The sequence below is a fragment of the Tribolium madens genome, unplaced genomic scaffold (assembly GCF_015345945.1).
Source record: "Tribolium madens isolate multiple individuals breed KSU strain unplaced genomic scaffold, Tmad_KSU_1.1 Scaffold_7;HRSCAF=85;Tcas5.2_LG10, whole genome shotgun sequence".
In the NCBI taxonomy this organism is placed as follows: domain Eukaryota; kingdom Metazoa; phylum Arthropoda; class Insecta; order Coleoptera; family Tenebrionidae; genus Tribolium; species Tribolium madens.
In genome coordinates, this window is record NW_025401050.1 from 7,152,379 (window position 1) to 7,170,886 (window position 18,508).

Below are 18,508 nucleotides of genomic sequence, written 5' to 3' on the forward strand. Positions count from 1 at the left end.
AGCATAAATCCACCATTTATGCTTAAATCTTAAATACTAAAGCTTAAATGTTAAATGATAGTAGATATGAATGTTACCATTAAAATGCATAATTGATCTTTTTAAATGTAAATTCTTAAATTACATACGAATATTAAATGATAAATCTTAAATATAAAAGTATAAATACAATAATCTAAACTCTGTTTTTTTTTTCAATGAAAATGTCTTAACGTTGTCACCCCTAACAAATACACCCATGGTAATTTTAATAAAGGAAGTTGACAGCTCCGGTTTTTGACTTAATTAACAAAAAATGTTATTAAACGTCAGCAAAAAAATAGTCTAAGAAAATTTAGAAATGAAAACAAAAAAACGGGGACAAATTGAGTACCGCAAACAATTTTTGTAAATTTGAAGACAAAAAGTGTGCAAGCAGAAGTCAGAAAAAGACCACCGCTAGAATTTAGACTCAATTTGTAGTGCAGGTTGGCTAAACATTTTCTAATTTTTCGTAAAAAATTGATGACAATACAACAAAAACATCAAAGAGTTTTTGCAGAACGAGCAGAAAAAGTAACAATTTTGAAACAAAAGTCGCAGGAGAATTTAGAAAATGCATCAACTTTGAGCTCATTTCAATAAATTACAAAAAATTCATTGCCGATATCCATAAACGCTGTTTGTATCTTTTACAAAATATTTTTTTTTCTGTATAGACACTTTTTTTATTAAAGTTTTTGTAGTAAGAAGCTCATTTTTGTGGACAACATTGTACTTACTTACAGGTTCTATCAACATTATTAGCATTGAATTCTGTCCTTGGACATTAGGTAGTGATGTCTGTTTTCAGGTATTCGATTATAAAGGCTTACAAATAGCAAACAAGCACTCAAGATTTATAAAAGTTAAAATTTTTACAACTACACAACATAAAAAAAATTATAATTCTTTATTTTACATACCTATGTTTTTGGATTTTGTTAATTATTAAAAACATACATCCTCAAAACTTCTTCAAAATTAATACACCAGTGAAAAAGTTTTTAAAGTTTTTTTAAACTTTTGGTTTTTTTTTTAATTTTTTTAAGCTAGAGAATTAAAAAAACATAAAAGAAGAAAAAGGATTTTTTTAAAGCAAACGAAATAAGATAAAAAATAGAACATTTTGTAAATTGCTCAAAACCCGTCAAGGAATGTGAATTCTCAACTTTCGAATTTCACCTTTTGCTTGATCAAAATTTGTTGGCTTGAAAGCAGTTACGCAAAATCCGAAACATCCGAAAATTTCAACTCAAGATCGTCGAAATAAAATATCAGACTGCGTGGGAACGCAACCCTGCAGGAAACTTTCCTATTTCGTCCAATAAGTTAATTCAAAGTTTCATTGGGAGTATGGGAAGGTTAGTCGAACGTACATAAATAGATCCTGCAAGATAATAAAGTTTAAATTATACCGATACGTTGGAAATTTATTAATATTGAGAGGAGCACGGAATATCAAACTCTATGTAATATTGTTAATACATCGCTTGAAATTTATTCGACGTTTAGGAAAGCTGTCTGTAAAATGATATATCTTCACAGAGAAATTAATTATATGGTGCTTCAACAACATTTTCTTTGCAAATAATTTCGATTTGATGGAATATGAATTCAAGGATCGAAAGGAAATGCATATGAAGCGTTTATTTCGCAAAATCTTCAACTAATTTTATTATACTTGCACCGGTTTACATTCATTAATGGATAATTATGTTTTCATCAAACAGAGATCAGAAAATGCTCAGATAAATCAAATTTAGTATTACAATTAATAATCTAACGAACATTATCAGTTTGTCAGTTACCAAAAACACATTAATTGGCTTAGTTAACTTGACATGTATTATTCCTAATCCTAAGCTTCAACTTCAAAATTGTCCAATTTCTTACAACACCTGTCAGTGTTTGGAAGCTTTCCTCTGCAAAGCTATTGGGAGTTTATTTATTTGCACAGAATTCGATTTTATGTAAATCTGTGAGGATAAAGAACGTATATTTGCAGACATGTCACTCAAATGTGCGAAAATAGGTATCAACGAAACGTTTGTTTGACAAATTTAGATTTATGGTTGTAAGAAAAATTGTATTAGAGTTAGAACGTCATTTGACTAAGTAATAAAATGTTAGAATGTAACACAAAATTTGTTTTAGTCATAAAAATAGAGATATTAGGAAAAAAATGCCCGGCGCATCCACCATTTTTATTCTCTAATCACTTTGAATCTCTCACACTCCTCATTTTTCAAAAATAACAATAATGTTCAAACCATTTTGTTGAGTTTATCTCGCCATATTCACAGTCTCAGTGTCGATATGGCCCGTATAAGAGGGTTAAATTAGTCGATTAACTGAAACTGGCGAGTCCTCAATTGTAAACTCTCTAACAAAACTAAAGTAAAATTTTAATTAAACTTTGACCATGTTGAGATAAGAGAACTTGACTCGTACTCGATAAAAAGCGTTCACTGGGCATTGATTTTTCTAAATAAATGGCCGGTATTAGTGTTTGCCGACCACCAATCCACCCTATTTACACTCAACACGTGTCAATTGATTCAGTCAACAAAGACTCTAATCAAGTCATGATCTTGGAAAAATAAAAGTTTACACAGGTGGTGGAACAGCATTACAATTAAAAAACCGATTCCAGGCGACGGATTTTCTTATAAAACGCGAATAAAATTTTATCAGTGTTCAAAACACTCGAGTCATAATAAATTAAAAATTCTATTATCCTGAATTTGAGTGCTTATTCTTATTTTCTCCCAGTTTTAAGTAGGAAATGGAAAATATTGAGCTTGAAAACAATTTTTTTTTAATCGACAAATTATCTGCAAAATTAAACAGCTTGTTTCCACCAATTTGCAACGTAGCCACAAAACGGTAAAAATGGATAACAAACAATTTAAATGCGAGTTTTGCTCAACAAAAAATAGCTTCCGAGAGAGATTTTAATTTCGATTTCTTTCACAAGAAAAAACCACTGGAGGAAAATTAATAAATATAAAAAAAAAACGTTTTTACTTTGATATTTTATTCAGTTATATTACTAAATAGTTGCTATTTCTATTACTACAAAATTTATCGTTGAGTAAAAATATCTTTCCATTGCAATAATTCTCCAACTGTGACATTAACTTCCCCGCCCCGTCCATAAATTGTAAAACCATTGGAGACATTACTCACTAACATTACAAGCTTTATTGATTACCACAAGAGTAATTTCTTCTATTTTAAATAATTTTATTCAAACAAAATACAAAACCTTATTTATTGTACAAGAAGTTGAATTATTTAATGAACCTTTATTGCATCCTCGACTAGGCAATTTAATAGAAAATGCCACTGGCATGGCAGATAAAACTTCGTTACTATACTTGCACGTGTCTTGAAAATATGGCTTGTGAATATTCTTCCAAGAAAAATGTAAGCAAATAAGTGTTTTTTTTTAAGAAAATAGATAAAATAATATCAGATGCAATTTATTGAAGTGGTACTTTTGCCTTTACGCATTTTAATATTAGCTTACTTTGGTCGAAATTTTATTAAAATTTAGTTGAGATGTAAAATGTGACAACAAAAAATTAATTTTCTCGTTACTTCATCCACATTCGCCTAAAATGTTAAATTTTTACGAAATTTAAACTTGGAACTAAAAGCTAATTATGTGTCAGTTTAAAACAATATTGACAAGAAGTAATTTAAATAAGCCGAGAGTTTTTCAGACACGTTTCAAGCTTCATGAAAAATTCAAATAACCGTCACTTCATCTCAAATGGAGGCAAATCAGAAAGGTGATTTTAATCTTTCAACTAAACATTTTTACTGTTGACTTTTATTTTCCCTTTTTAATCGGATTGTACTTATTTTTGAACGTTAAACGCAAACGATGTGCTCACTTTATTACATTACACAAAATATAACTTAAACTTTTCCTTTTGTAAAGTTCGGATCGTTGCAAACCGACGAAAAGCTTCAAAGCTGGTCGATATTATATCTCAAAGCTTTGGTATTATCATATTTGGAATAAATGCGTTGAAAACAACTTTAATTTTACTTTAATTTTACTATGGGCAAAAACTTAGAAATTAATTATTATCCCTTCTTGACGCACAATATGTTGTTGTCAGGTCCTCAAAAGAGTGATTGATTTCAAATATTAAGCACCCTATGTTCTGTGGTCTTTTAAGGGCTTGAATTAATTAACAGTGCATAATAGAATCGGACAAGAGCTTTATTATTATCGCAAATACTTATTCCCGATTTTTTTCTCTTTTGAGTTAACAAAACACAAATTAAATCAAAAGTTTATCACTTCTGATCAATAAAGAGGCGATGCTTGTATTATTTACAACTTGAGAAAAATCAGTTCGTTAGAAATAATTGCATCAGGAACTAGTGAAACTATCAAAACCCCACTGAAGCGAATAATCCCATAACAACTTCTGAAACTCCTAATCACTCTTAATTGCTTTCATTTACATCTGAATGCAACTACTTACAAACAACTCACAACTTTGCTCAGAAATAAATAAAAAAATTCTGAAAATGCAACTCTAACTCTCAAGAGTTTTATAAATCATCCTTTATTATGACCTTATGTGGGTCCGCCATATAAATTTAAAGATTAAAATCGTATTATGACACCGAAAAGTATTATTTTGATTTGTTAGTTGTCCTTTTCCTTATCAGAAAGTTTTTCCGCTTCGTAAATTGAATTTCCGTTGGTAAAAATGCAAGATGGAAAATGTTTGATTTTTATTCATAATGAAATAGCGGATGGATGGTTTTACTGTGCATGCTTTGTATGCGAATGAAAATGGAAAGAAATTGAATAAGAAATAAAGCGACGGTGCATGTAAAATCTTAATCAACATTTTTTTTGTGGCTTGGGTATTTGTTTACACATTTTGATTTAAAATAGAAACTGAATGAGTATTTATTTGGTGAATTAATATAAACGCAAAATGGGTTTGTACTGAATAGCCAATTACACAACGACTTTTCTATAATATTTTAAAAATAATAAAATACTGAAAACTTGGAAATATTCACAAATTTTAATTATGTTTTAAAGGTAATAAACTTTAAGCTTTAAGTTAGAAAACATAAAAATTCAATGAATGTAATCAAACTTGAAACCAGAAAAGCCGTAATAATAGTTTCATTTTTATGACGTTTGCGTTTTTAAGTAACTTGAAGATTGAAAAGTTGGAAAATTATTTTCTAATCGAAAAACTTTTACTCGAAATGATATACAAATCTAAAAAACAGCTCAAATTGACTGAGCAAGGTAAAAGAGCAGATATAAATTATAGTATACAGGGTGAATATAAAGTATGGAACCAGACAGTTTTTTATTTTTAGTTATTTGCCTCCAGAAAATAATAATTAATATAAATTAAAGTAATATAAAAAATATGATCGTATTTTGAGAACGAAATTTTGTTTTGTGTTTGAGTTATGCAATTTCTTTGTCAAAATTGTAATTTATGTAAAAAAAAAATTTGAAAAAATTAAACATAAAGCAGATAGTTGTGACCCTTAGAGTATAACTTTTTGAGAAAAATGTGGTTGCTATTTAAAAAAATAAAAAAAATTGCAGAACTCAAAAACCAAAGAAAATTTCAAAAAAAATTATTTGTGATAAAATATCACTTTTTGTAGTACTTTATTATTTATTATTTAGATTTTCTAAAAAAATAAATAGCTTAAGCAAAAAACGTTTGGTTCCATACTTTTTATTCACATGGTATATTATACATGGAGAAAATTCAAAAAATTTTGACATTTATTTTTGACATTTTTTAATGTCAATTTAATGATATTTATATTTACACGAAATTGTGACCAGCATAATTATCGCATCACTTAAATTTTAAGATTTATAATACATAAATCGTTCCAAAATAGTTCCTACTAAAATTGATGTTACAGGATAGTAGCATTATCAAGTAAGTCAGTCGACTACGGATTTTTCAAAAACAATTAGTGTAGATTCATTGTTTACTAAATAAATGTCAAATTATACAAAATCACCGCTAATTTCCGAGAGACAACAAAGAAAAACTGAGCTTCTTTCCAGGCTTGAGAAGGCAATACATGGTATTAATGGTTGCTAAAAAACTAATCCGCACGGAATTCGCTTTTTTGTTTCTTTTGACAATCATTAAATTGTAGTTTAATTGTTGAAGTTTAAGTCATAATTGTAGTTTAACTTAACGTTAATTAGTTAATTAATTAATTTTTGATGCATTTATTTTTTTAAGCGTTATTTCAGTAAAAAATCACTTTTCACATGTGATGCAATAATTTTGCCGGTGAGTGTATTATATGATTCAAAATTACTGGTTTTTATTTTTTTATTCTTTTAAACACACAGGTTCTTATGAAAAACTAGTACTATACAGGCTGCGCCAGAACTCGCACCCCAGAGAAAAATTTCAAGTAAGATAAGATACCAGGAACATGGAAAAAATGTTTAAATAATTCTGTCTGTCAAAAAATTTTGACATTTGACATTTTTTTATGTCTATTTAATGATACTGATGATCTTGTATTTTTTTTTATAATTATTTAGTAAAGGTACAAAACTTTTGCCAATAAAAGCCAGAAATAACATTAAACAGAGTTACAATTTAGGATACCGCTTCTTTGTTTTCTTCTTCTAATAGCCTGTAGCAAAAAAAACTTGGAAAATTATTTTTCCAACAGAAATAAATAGAGTCAAAGTGCAAAATTTAAACATTCATAACTTTGAAATTTTTATAGATAGATAAAAATTGTTTAACATTTTTTCCATGTTTCTGGTATCTTACCTTATATGGCATTTTTCTCTGAGGCGCGAGTTCTGGCGCAACCTGTATAATAAAACAGAATGCAACTAACCTGAACAAATAATGTGACCGTTGTCAGTTTGACCATGAAGTAGAAAATGTCTTTTGACAGAAATATAAATTGATAATCACACGTCACGCTATTTAAACACTTATTTTTCTACAAATTTGTGAAAAAATCACAAAAATGGTTGTCTGAAAAAAAGTGTAATAAGTTTTCTCAATTCTTAACAGTGTTAATTACATTCATTAAAATTAAATTAATATTTGTGCAAAGATTAGTCACAAACGCCGAGATAAAAGCACAACTGACGCGTTCTAACACAAAACTGTATTTAATTTTCTGAAAATTTTTGCTTGTTCATCGTGTTATTTATTTCGCTTGCGTTTCACAATAGCACTCGGGATGAGAATCAATCAGTGTGATATCACAACATCGAAACAGAACTGGTAATTAAGCTAAAATTATATGGATGCTCTTGCTGATGTTAATATAGAAGCAGGATCAAAAGAAAATTTTACTAAAAGCTTTCTTAATAGAAATAACGGAGACTTCCAATAGCACAACAAAAATTGTCTTGTTAATTTGTCGTTTGTCAAAGGGTAAATTAAAACCGGCTTTTGGATATGACTGGTGCCAAAATCACGTACTTGCAAGTTGTAAGCTATAAAGTTGAAGCGTTCTCAAGGATGTTATTCAGTTTGAGTGCATGCATGACGCGATAAAGTAAGGGATTTATAGACCAACATATGATTAAAATAAGGCCAAATGGACTTATTTCATGTAGTGGATGTTTAATGTTATTAGATGAGTTGTGTTCAAGCCTCTGTGGGCGTAATACACTGCAGAATGCAAGTCTGAAGGAAAGCTTGGTAATAAAAGTTTGCCATCGAAACTTGAACGCTTAATTTTGTATTTAACGCTGTCAACATTTATATATTTCTCACTAGAACAGTAAAATTAGTTAAGTGTAAGTTTGTCTGATTTAAAAAAATTCAAACATCGCCACTTTTGGAGGGTTTCACTTAGGAGAAATCCGATAGGAAGTTTCCTCAAGGATCATGTCTCCCTGGAGTGCGAAAAAAGCGCCAAAAATGAGTCGTGCCTCACTACCGAGTGTCCAAATCGTCAACTAAAGTGTCAGTGGCGTAATAGGATGCAATTGGAGATCTTTGAATAGCTCTAACGGTGGAAAGCTTTTAAAATGGTCGATTTGAATGAGACACGACTCATACACAAAAGCAACAATTTCGTTTTATACAGAAATAAAACCACTTCACCCTTTGAATTGCATTTGTACATTGTATGAGGCAGGTTTTAGTGCTTTTTATGTCGACTTGGATCAGGATTGCCGTTAAGTTTTTTTGAGGCTCGTTAATAGGGAGTGAAATCGATCGCAGAGTGGAATTTCAATGGAAAAGAAGACTTGCAAGTTAAATATTGACGAAATTCCTTTTTTTAAACAATTTAATCAGTGACGAAAGGTAGGAATAAACAAACGAAAGACGGATGCGGAAATCAGGAAACACGGTGGAATTTATGAACTCTCAACTGTAAATAAATTATCACGAAGGATTTTATTTGACTTTGAAATAAAAAATGTGTGCAAAATCTTTTTAAAAATTTTAATTATTTTAATTATCGGCGATAACTTATAATTTTTTTCGATAACTGTCTTATGTTTACTATTGTTGTAAAACACTTTTAATTTCTTATCTTACACAAAAAGATCATAGTTCTGCTACAAATAGTTATTGAGAAAACCGCTAGTAAAGAGAAAAATTGCGAAGATATTAGTAATAACAATAACTTGTGAACTATCAAGAATTTTGCAGTTTTCTTGACACCAATCAATTTTTTGGAACATTTTACATAGATAAAGCACAAAACGTAAACCGTTTTCAATATACTTTAGCCAGAATTAACAAAATTAAAACGGGCGAAAATTTTTGAATACCCTTCGTATAACAAATAACATGTAACAGATTCTATTTAAACCAAGCGTAAATGATAGAATTTGACGCACTGATTACGAATATTTTAAGCATTTTGCGCTATCTTCTCTAGTTTTGCGTAATCGGCATTTAAAAATAATTTTTTTAATTTTTTTTTTCGGGTACAGGGCCATTTTTAGTTTTTCATAAAAAAAGCTCGTAACTCAAAAACTATAAGTCCCAGGTCAAAACGGTTTGAAAAGGGCTAATTATACGAGTAATTTTACATATAGCACCAGTTTTTGATAAGACACAAAAAATAATTTTTTGCTCATAATCACATATAGTGACTATTTGCTTATAGCCCTAATCTTGATTTTATTACTTAATATCTATTTATTGTAGAGCATTTTAATCTGTTGCAACGTATTTATATTTCAAGCGTTTTATTAAAAATGCTAAATTTAGTACAATCTAGAAAACTTGAAACTCAAAAATAAAAATAGAATTATAAAAAAATTAGATGAAACTGAAAATGGAAGTTTAAAAAACTGAAATCGAGTTGAGTGAAATCGGTTATACTACGCCTTGAATTTTTTTTCAATTGAAAAACTAGTTTTAGAAAAAAACTAAACAACTTAAAAAAGTCCAAAAACTGTGACGGAATTTAAAAGGAAATGCGATTCAAAAAAATCCCATATTTCTTTCAGATTTTTGCATTTCTTGAAAATAACTGTGTTCAGTATTTCAAGACCTCTTCAGTGTCCGAGTTTTCTTATCTCGGCTAAGTTTTAGTGTCTACATATTAATCCTCGTTTCTCAACGTCTGTACTAAATCTCCGGAAAGCAATGTTTTATTGCTGATTACATATCTCTTTATCCTTAGATTTAAAAGCTTCCAACTGCAAGCATGCACATTCGGAAAAGCACCATATAAGTAAATTTATTCTTTTTCTATTTGACTTCCTAGAGAAGTAAGTGTTTTCACTTGTGTTATTTCCGTGCTTGTAGACAGCTCCATAATTCCTAATAATTTACTATTCACAAAGTCGGCCGCAATAAAATTTCTACTTATTACGTATACATTCATATGTCTTCTTACTCTGATATGTAGATTAGTTGTAAGTTAGCAAAAAATTTCAGGAATTCTAAAATAAATTACTTGCGAAAGCTCCAAAGACTTGTAAGTTGTTTAGTATACAAACATGAGATCAAAGTTATAAATTATTTAAAATGCAATTAACAGCAAAACCGCTCACCTTTAGTCGGAGACGGTATCAAGTTCCATGACGCAAAAGCCTGAAATAAAATTGAAATGAGCAATAATATTTTAATTTGTGTAAAATGGATGAGAGTAAATATTTACACTAGTTATTCATATCGTAATTGACAATTCAGTTTCCGATATAATAAAGTATCTGATTAAATTGTATTTTGGTAAAATTGATTTTTGAGTTTTTGCCCATTATTTATCAATTATTAGCTTAGGGAAGGCTTACGCTGGTTTAAAATTTCAAATTAAAACACATCTAATCTCCTCAAGAAGCTTTTTTGCTTGCAAATTTGCGTCGAGTTATGCAGATTATGACAGGTTGTCTAAAACCCTTTTCTTGTCTTTTACCACGACAAGGGTCGTGTACGACTTGTTTTTACTTACTATTGATTTAGTCCGGAGAACATTTATTTCTAAAAATGTATTAGGAAAAAACTGTAGTACTTCTCTTGTAAAGAAAAGGAAGACGATTTTTACATTTTTACCGAGGTTTTGCAAAAGAATATTATTTTTAGTTTTTGATAATATTATGAATACTCGTATTTCTAACAAAAACTTTTGCATAGAGTGGGTGGAGATTCTTTTTGTTGTTTTGCTTCGTTTTATTTTAATTAAAATGTGTTTGCAAGTAGACTCTGCTACAGTGGGAATTTGCTTTCCAACACGTACATTTTTTTGTCTTTTTACTTAAATTAAAAGGTGAAATTCTTGACTCTCACACTTGAAAGACTAAATCAACTTAGTTGATTCTAAACAATTTAAGTAAATTACAAAAATAAGAAACTTAAAAAAAATAAGAAATTAGACCTTGAAAAGCATAGAAAACTAAAATAAATTGAGTTTACAATCTTGTCAAACAAATAAAACTAAAAAAAATATCATAAAAATCTCGAAATTCTAAAGCTTGAAAGAAATTTGAAAAGTGAAAACAAGGTTTTAATTGAAAGTCAGAACATTAAACTTGAAGAACCTTTACAAAATTGCTTTTGTAACCTGAAATATGCTAATGAAAGTGGTTTTACAATATTGAAAAAATTGATTGTATAGAAAATGTGAATGGAATTTGGAAATCTTGAATACACAATACATGAAGAAGTTAAAAAATTAAAAAAATAAAATGAAACATAATTTGATCATTTAAAAACAATAACAATATCTCAAATGAATTAATACTCTAGAACGTAGAAAACCTAACGTAATTAAAAGTTTCATTATAAAATTCTTATTGATGTGGTGATTAATCATTAAATAATTAAAAACAATTTGAAAAATATTTAAGTAAATTTAAATTTCGGCTATACTGAAACTTAGAATAAAAATTCTGTAAAACTCAAATTTACAATTTACATGCAAACTTTTGATTTATTTAATATGAAAAGCTAAAAATTTATAATAAACATAATTATACGTAAAAACCATAACCAACTCAAATAATGTCAAACATAAGAATCTGGCACCCTCAAAGTTTAAATATTACATAGGTAAATTAATAAATCCCAATAAAACTGAATTTGAAGTTAAGAAGACTTTAAACTAAAAGATTTGTGTAAAAATAAACTCTACAACTGTTTGAAAAACATATTAAAATAAAAATAATTAAATAATTAAAATAAAATTCAAGTAGCTTGAATTATATTTATAAAACTTTGAAAACTCATAATTTCTAATTTCAATGTATATTTCCATAAAATTTATATTTATTTTTTCTATTTCGTTCAAATTATGTAAATATCTTTTTTCTATATTTTATATTAAAAAATTATAATGTGATTTTGAAATTGTTGCAAATTGTTCTCAAACACTTTATTATTTTTTTAATTATTTATTAGTGTAACTTTCACCAGAAATAGCATTCCAAATCTTTATTTGCAGAAATTTTGTCACCATTCCATTCAAGAGTCCATTTTCGTGTCAGTGTCGGGTCAAATCGTGGTTGGATCAAATTATCTAATTAATTTTCGGTTAATAACGGAGACAATGGAAGGACTCGAACTGTCAGGAAGTTTGTCTCAGGAGTGCGTATGAGTCTAATAATAATAATTCTCGACTCCAATCACGATTTAAACCAATCCATTATACGACACTTCTAGTATGATGTCTCTCTTGACTTAGCAAAGATTCACCTCCCGAATAATTAATTTAGTTTGCTTAGTTTGCTTGTGACGCAATCGTCTTTCTAACCGAATTAATTAAACTGATGGTTACTATCGTTAATACCTAATTGTAGCTTCACTTATTACAAAAAGCTTTTTTCAAAGTGTAATTTCGTGAATTAAGCTGTGCGACATTCCACAAACAGATGGAAAACTCATTAGTTGCTGAAGCTCTAGAAAAATATTGAAAAACCACCATCAAACACCCTCACAGATTGCGTTAATTATCGGCAGCCCCATCAAAGCGCGAAAAAGCTCATCAAACGTGTATTTTTAGCGGGCATAAATCGTCCTAATCATAACTTTTTTTTGCCTAATTAAAGCTTAAGATGGGCTTAAACACTAATTAGGTTTTAAGGAAGACAAATTGTCGCAGTTGGTTTAAATTTCGACTGTCTTGATGAATGAATTTATGTTTACAATAACGTAATTAAATCGAGCATTAGGATCGTGTTACGTTTATTTATTATTGTTGGGTTAGTAAATAAAGAGATTATTATTTATAGTTGACGACTACAATTTGTTCGAAAGTTTCCACTGGAAATCGACATGTCATAAATACTGTAGAAGGCCATTGTTGTGCGAACAACAAACATTAATTACCTGAGTAATCCATTTATGTTGCTGCAACGCTGAAAAATTGCTAAATAATTATTTACCCTCAAACATTATTTTCAAGTCGACGAGAAACCGTTTCAGGTTTCTGCTTGAAGAACTCCAAAATAAAAATTTAGAATGATAAGGTTCCTTGGTATTAAAAACACCTGTTTTGAAATAAATTTAAAACAAGAATAAGAACAACGAAATTTTTTATATTAATATTATTAATAAATTGCAAACAGAGAGAAGAGAAGCTCAATAAACAATAGACGAGTGTTTTAATGTTTACTTTACCTGCGTTATTAATAATGCTTTTTAATTATACTGAACTCTGCACTTTTATAAGTTTAAATATCAAAACAGAGTGTGCAAATAGGGGGTTTATTAACGTGGATACTGTGCACTTTTTTATTTTGTAAAAATATTACAAGAAACACAAAAATAATATCTCTGTTTTAAAATACTCTAGGCAACTGTTGTTTTTATATGTGATAATAAAATATTATTTTCAGCATTGGGACGTTTGTGTTTAGCACACTGCAGTTTATAATAATATATTTTAAAAAATGTATGATTTTTTTATTTAAACTTTACATTTTGGCAAATTATATCTGTTTTCAAATACTGTACATTTCAAAATCAAATTAGATTAAATTAAATTAATATCTGCGCACACTCAAAATCAAATGATTTTAATTTGGGGTAGTGTGAATATAAAGTATGGAACCAAACGTTTTTTTTTAATCATTTGCCTCCAGAAAATGATAATCACAATAAATTAAAGTAATATAAAAAGTGTGATCGTATTTTGAGAAGTAAATTTTGTTTTGTTTTTGAGTTATGCAATTTTTTTGAAAAAATTAAATATAAAGTTGTAAAAGTTTCCTTTAGGACACCCTAAAAAACAATTGAACTGCAATTGTTTTAAATACAAGCCTTTAAGTGATAAACAAAGAAAGTTAGCTTGGTATTAAGTTTACTAAAATAATACAAAAAACATAAAAAACATTTGTAATAAAATATTATTATACAGGCTAAATATAAAGTATGGAACTAAGCGTTTTTTTAATCATTTCCCTCCAAAAAGTAATTAATATGAGTTATCTTTGAGTTATGCGATTGTTTTTGTGAGAATTGCAATTTATGTAAAAAAAAAATTTTTGAAAAAATTAAATATGTAATGTAGATAGTTGTAATCCTTAGATCATAACCTTCATGAGAAAAATGGTTTTATTGTGGGTTGTCATTAAAAAAAAATTAAAAAATTGGAGAACTGAAAAACAAAAGTAAATTTCGAAAAAGTTATTCTTAATTAAACATCACATTTTTATAATACTTTATCATTCGTCAATTAGTTTTTCCAAAATATAAATAGTTTAAGCAAAAAACGTTAGGTTCTTTACCTGTATGTAGCAACGCACTTGTATCATGTCCACAGCATTTTTCAACAGATGTGTTTTTTGCATCAATCTGCAAATTAACTTAAGAAATTTCACATTTTTAATTTCATAAAAATTTTGTTTACATTTTTTACAAATATGCTTCTTGTGTAAAATATATTTTTAAGCCTAATAATATTAAATTTAACAGATTTGAAACTCAAATACTTAAGGAACACAGAAGACTTTAATACTGGAGACCCTGGGATAACTTTTGGGTTGAATTTTTTAAAATTTATTTCTCAAATTTTGCTAATAAATTTACAGTCGTAAAATGTTGTATTTAATTTTTTGAATTATTCCAAGAGACGAGTACTCGATTACTCTTTGTCTTCTCTTCCGAATTTCATTCAATTTCTAGTATACGTCTAAGACCGGGCCATTTGATTGTAGTTTTAATTGATTTAAGCACGAAATTAGAGAAAGATGCATCCGAGCTGAATTTCAAATTTTATAATCGGATTAGTTCCGGAATTCTCATCTTTTTATCACGACACACGACAATTTCGGGCGAAATTTTCTATAGATCACTTCGTAATGAATCGCGCTTAAATAAATTTTACGCTCGACGTAAGTTCAAAGCAATTAAATTTCGTCCTGTGAAAATTATATTTTGAGAATAAGTATTCATATTGCTTTACGCAGTTATTGTTTTCTAAATACAAAAGAACAATTTCGAAATTAATTAATTAATGCGGTTAGCTTTTAAGAGTCTTTCACGGAAGAAATAAATTGTTTCATACATTTTCAACAATTAATTTTCATGAATATTGGAAGAAAAATGGGTGCTAATATTAAACAAAGTATGTAAAAGCATAAAAATGAGCATATTTTAGCTCAGCGGCTCCACCACATAAAAATTTTAATGCGGCTGTGAAATATTGCACCGGAATATGTCGGATGAAACATTATTTTCTAATAAAATTATGCAGTCTTAAAATAAAAAATTATAGACTTTTTATTAATTCAATTTTAATAAACAAAGCCAACTTTTACCCACCTAAAACCTTAGAAATTCTTAATTTACACGGGGAAAAAAACATCCCTCAATATCTAATCCCAAAAGTTATTAACTTCGATCGGGAGAGAAAATTTTCATTTGGGTTTCGATATCACCCTTCAAAATGCAAATTTAAATCACAACTATTGGACCAAAAATATGGTATTTTTTCCGGTAATTCCCTGAGGGTTAGAAGATTCCGTCATTTTTCCCACTAACCAAATGTAAAATATTGCGAAACGTTTCAATTTGTTTTATAGTCTGTTCGTCGAGGGACTCATTCCCTGTCACACGTGTTTCGTAATTTGTTAGAAAAGGGATTATTTATGAATTTGGAGGATTAGATGAAGGTTTTAATGGGGTAATAAAATCAGGTGCTTGTGTTAATAGAACAGTTTTCTTCGGAAAAGGAGTGCCGGGTCAATTTCATTGGAGAAAATGAGGTTTCTGATTAAAAATCGATGTGGACTATCCATATCTCGAGTAATTGAAGAGCTCTCGATTCTTTTATTTGAGCCTTAATAAAAATATGACGTATACAATAAAGCAGTAGGATGAAAAAATACACAAAGGAAAGGAAATGCATCACAAGTAAAGAAGCTTTTACGAAAAGTGAGTTACAAGGATCTTACGAGTTATTTAAAAGAATATTCAGAACTTGGCTAGTTTTTTGGGTTTATTTTTTAATATTGATTATTGGCTATTCCATCAAAGTAATACATTTTTGTTCTTTTGTCCAGATTAACATTTTTTTTGATTAAAAATATTAACTTCAAAGAACTTTCAAGAAAGTAAATTTGATTTTTGTCAAATTAAAAATTCAAGTTTGGCTTTATGTACAATTAATTTCACCCTACGACGTTTCATTTTTTTCACGTCGGGAACAGTCATACTTACCTCTCAAATAGAGAATATAGAAGAGAGAATAAAGAATTAAGAATTGAGAATTGAGAATTACGAATTATTACATTAAAGTGATTGAGTTTATTAGTATTGAAATTAAATTGACATCAATGTAGAGATTAGGAAATCACATAAAGAAACTGACGTTTCAACGAATTGTTTAGAAATATTTTCGTATGTGTCTTACGACTTTATTCTACGACTTACTTGCATAACAACGAATTGTTTAGAAATATTTTCGTATGTGTCTTACGATTTTATTCTACGACTTACTTGTATAACAAATGCACTCAAAATATTTATTTCCTTTCTGGGAAACATTTAAGTAAAAATGTGAAAATTTTATCCGATGTTTTAGATGCATATAAAACACTTGGCATGATTATTTCTTAAATAAAACATAGTGTAGCGATTTTTCATGCATATGAATGCTTTATTAGAGCAAAGCATATTCTATTTACATTTAAATAAAATAAAAATGTTACAAATTTTTATAGTATGTACATATGATAATAAAATATATTTTAGAACTAGTGAAAGAGGTGTATTAAAATACTGACAGTTTGATTACACTTTCTAAAAAACCGTTCAAAACTCATCAGAACCCCTTACTTGGTATGCATACACCAACACCTATCTATCCCAAACTAAATCAAAGTGCTTATAATTCACCAAACTAAAATAAAAAGTATTTATTTTTTTCTTTGGAACAATTGTAGACCAAAATTGAGATATTTAAGGTTCGATTCTCAAATGATTTATTTCGGTGAATGCCTTCTCAATAATGCACAATTTGCATTCTGCATACAGGATGTCAGCACGTCTTCCTTGAATTTCCTCTTTGTCCCTTATAATTGGGCCAACCGGTAAACATGGCTTACTAGATTTAATTAAAACGTCATTATATCACCTAACAGATTTTCCATTGGTGAGCCTTTATTTCTGAGATTAACACGTGGCGATTTATAGTCTGATACATGCATACAGAAACCTAATCAGATGAGTATTATCTCATATACAAAAGATGCGATAGAAGTGACAAAATGAATAAAGTTATTTAAAAAGTTTGTTTCTTGTTTTCATGAAATTGAATAAAACAGCTTATGAGTAAATTATCTTTTTGTCTGTAATAAATATTGTCAAGTGTCGTTAAATTTAAGCCTTCGCATTATTCAAGATTAAAATTTGTGAATAGCGGCAAACATTCCACGAATATTATTGACTCGACTGGAAGCTGGAGTGTCATCAGGGAAATTTTTCAACCGCAACTGTTCTCTCTGAAGTTTCAACATAAAACCTCAATTTTAGGGATTGTGGAATATATAAACACGGTCATCAGCATGTTCCACATACTTTATACTATACAAAACATGCAAAAATCCCGTTTAATGGAAAACGCATTTTGCATCCGGTAAAAAAGTTAGTGAACACGAACGGATTTATTCACAAAATAAAAATCAAGCAACAATAATGTGGGATACGTGATGGGATTTAGACGTTTCAAGGATTATGTTTCAACAAAAATGTTTTAAACAAAGACAAAATACATATTGTCTCAGAGATAAGACTAGGGTTTTGTTTGTGATATGTGGCAAGCAGTTTTGCTATAAATTGTTTTATTGCAAGTTTTGCCTCGGTCACAATAAAACAGGAGGAGATAATAAATTTTTGGGATAATTCAGAGACGATAAATTGTCTTACAAACTTCGAGCTTTTAATGTGATAAACTAAGCGACTACAAAGACTGGTAGTATTTAGTGTCTTGTTTGTACCAAGTAAGAAAGTAGTGAACTAAAATATTTTTTTTAATTTTAATAAAGAGCCTGAACAACGAAAAATTTTTGTGAATTTTCTATTTTACTACTTGAATTTCTATAGTTTTATTAAGTATAACAGCATAATATTTTTGTGGTTTATTTGTGTTAAGTTGAAAAAATAATTATTTTTATTCTACCTAATCAAAGTTTAAAATTAAGTTAACAACATTGTTGAAAGAAAAATATGAGATTAGACAGTTTTCGTATTGCTTGTTTCTATTTTTTACAGTGAGAATCACGGTTTCTTTGATACAGACCAACGAATCCTCTATTTTTGCCACTTGTTATTTTTTGTGGTTGATAACCTTTTTTGTCAGCTAATAAGTCTAATAATATAATAAGTCATATTAGAAAACACTATTTTTATAACCAAAAATAAAAGTTTTTTGTTTTTTTTTGTAATACCACAATTTTTTCTAGCTGAAATTTTGTTGAACGTCAGTTATTTAAATATTTGTATAAGTACAAGTAATTTTTTATTTGGTAATATATTTTTGTTTTTAAAAAAAAATTTAGCAAACATAAATT

General features: G+C 28.5%; 1 protein-coding gene across 6 annotated transcripts in view; it reads right to left on the bottom strand.

Annotated features, from left to right (window-relative positions):
- LOC123009491 (tachykinin-like peptides receptor 99D) overlaps window positions 1-18,508 on the bottom strand; it is a 55,997-nt gene that overhangs the window by 21,432 nt on the left and 16,057 nt on the right. For 5 of the 6 annotated variants that reach the window (XM_044405856.1, XM_044405854.1, XM_044405858.1 and 2 more), the window contains exon 2: window positions 10,055-10,094. The gene's annotated coding sequence lies outside the window, so the exon portion shown is untranslated. Of the gene's footprint in view, window positions 1-10,054; window positions 10,095-12,824; window positions 12,854-18,508 lie in introns of all 6 variants that reach the window. The other variant, XM_044405855.1, reaches the window with a different exon arrangement.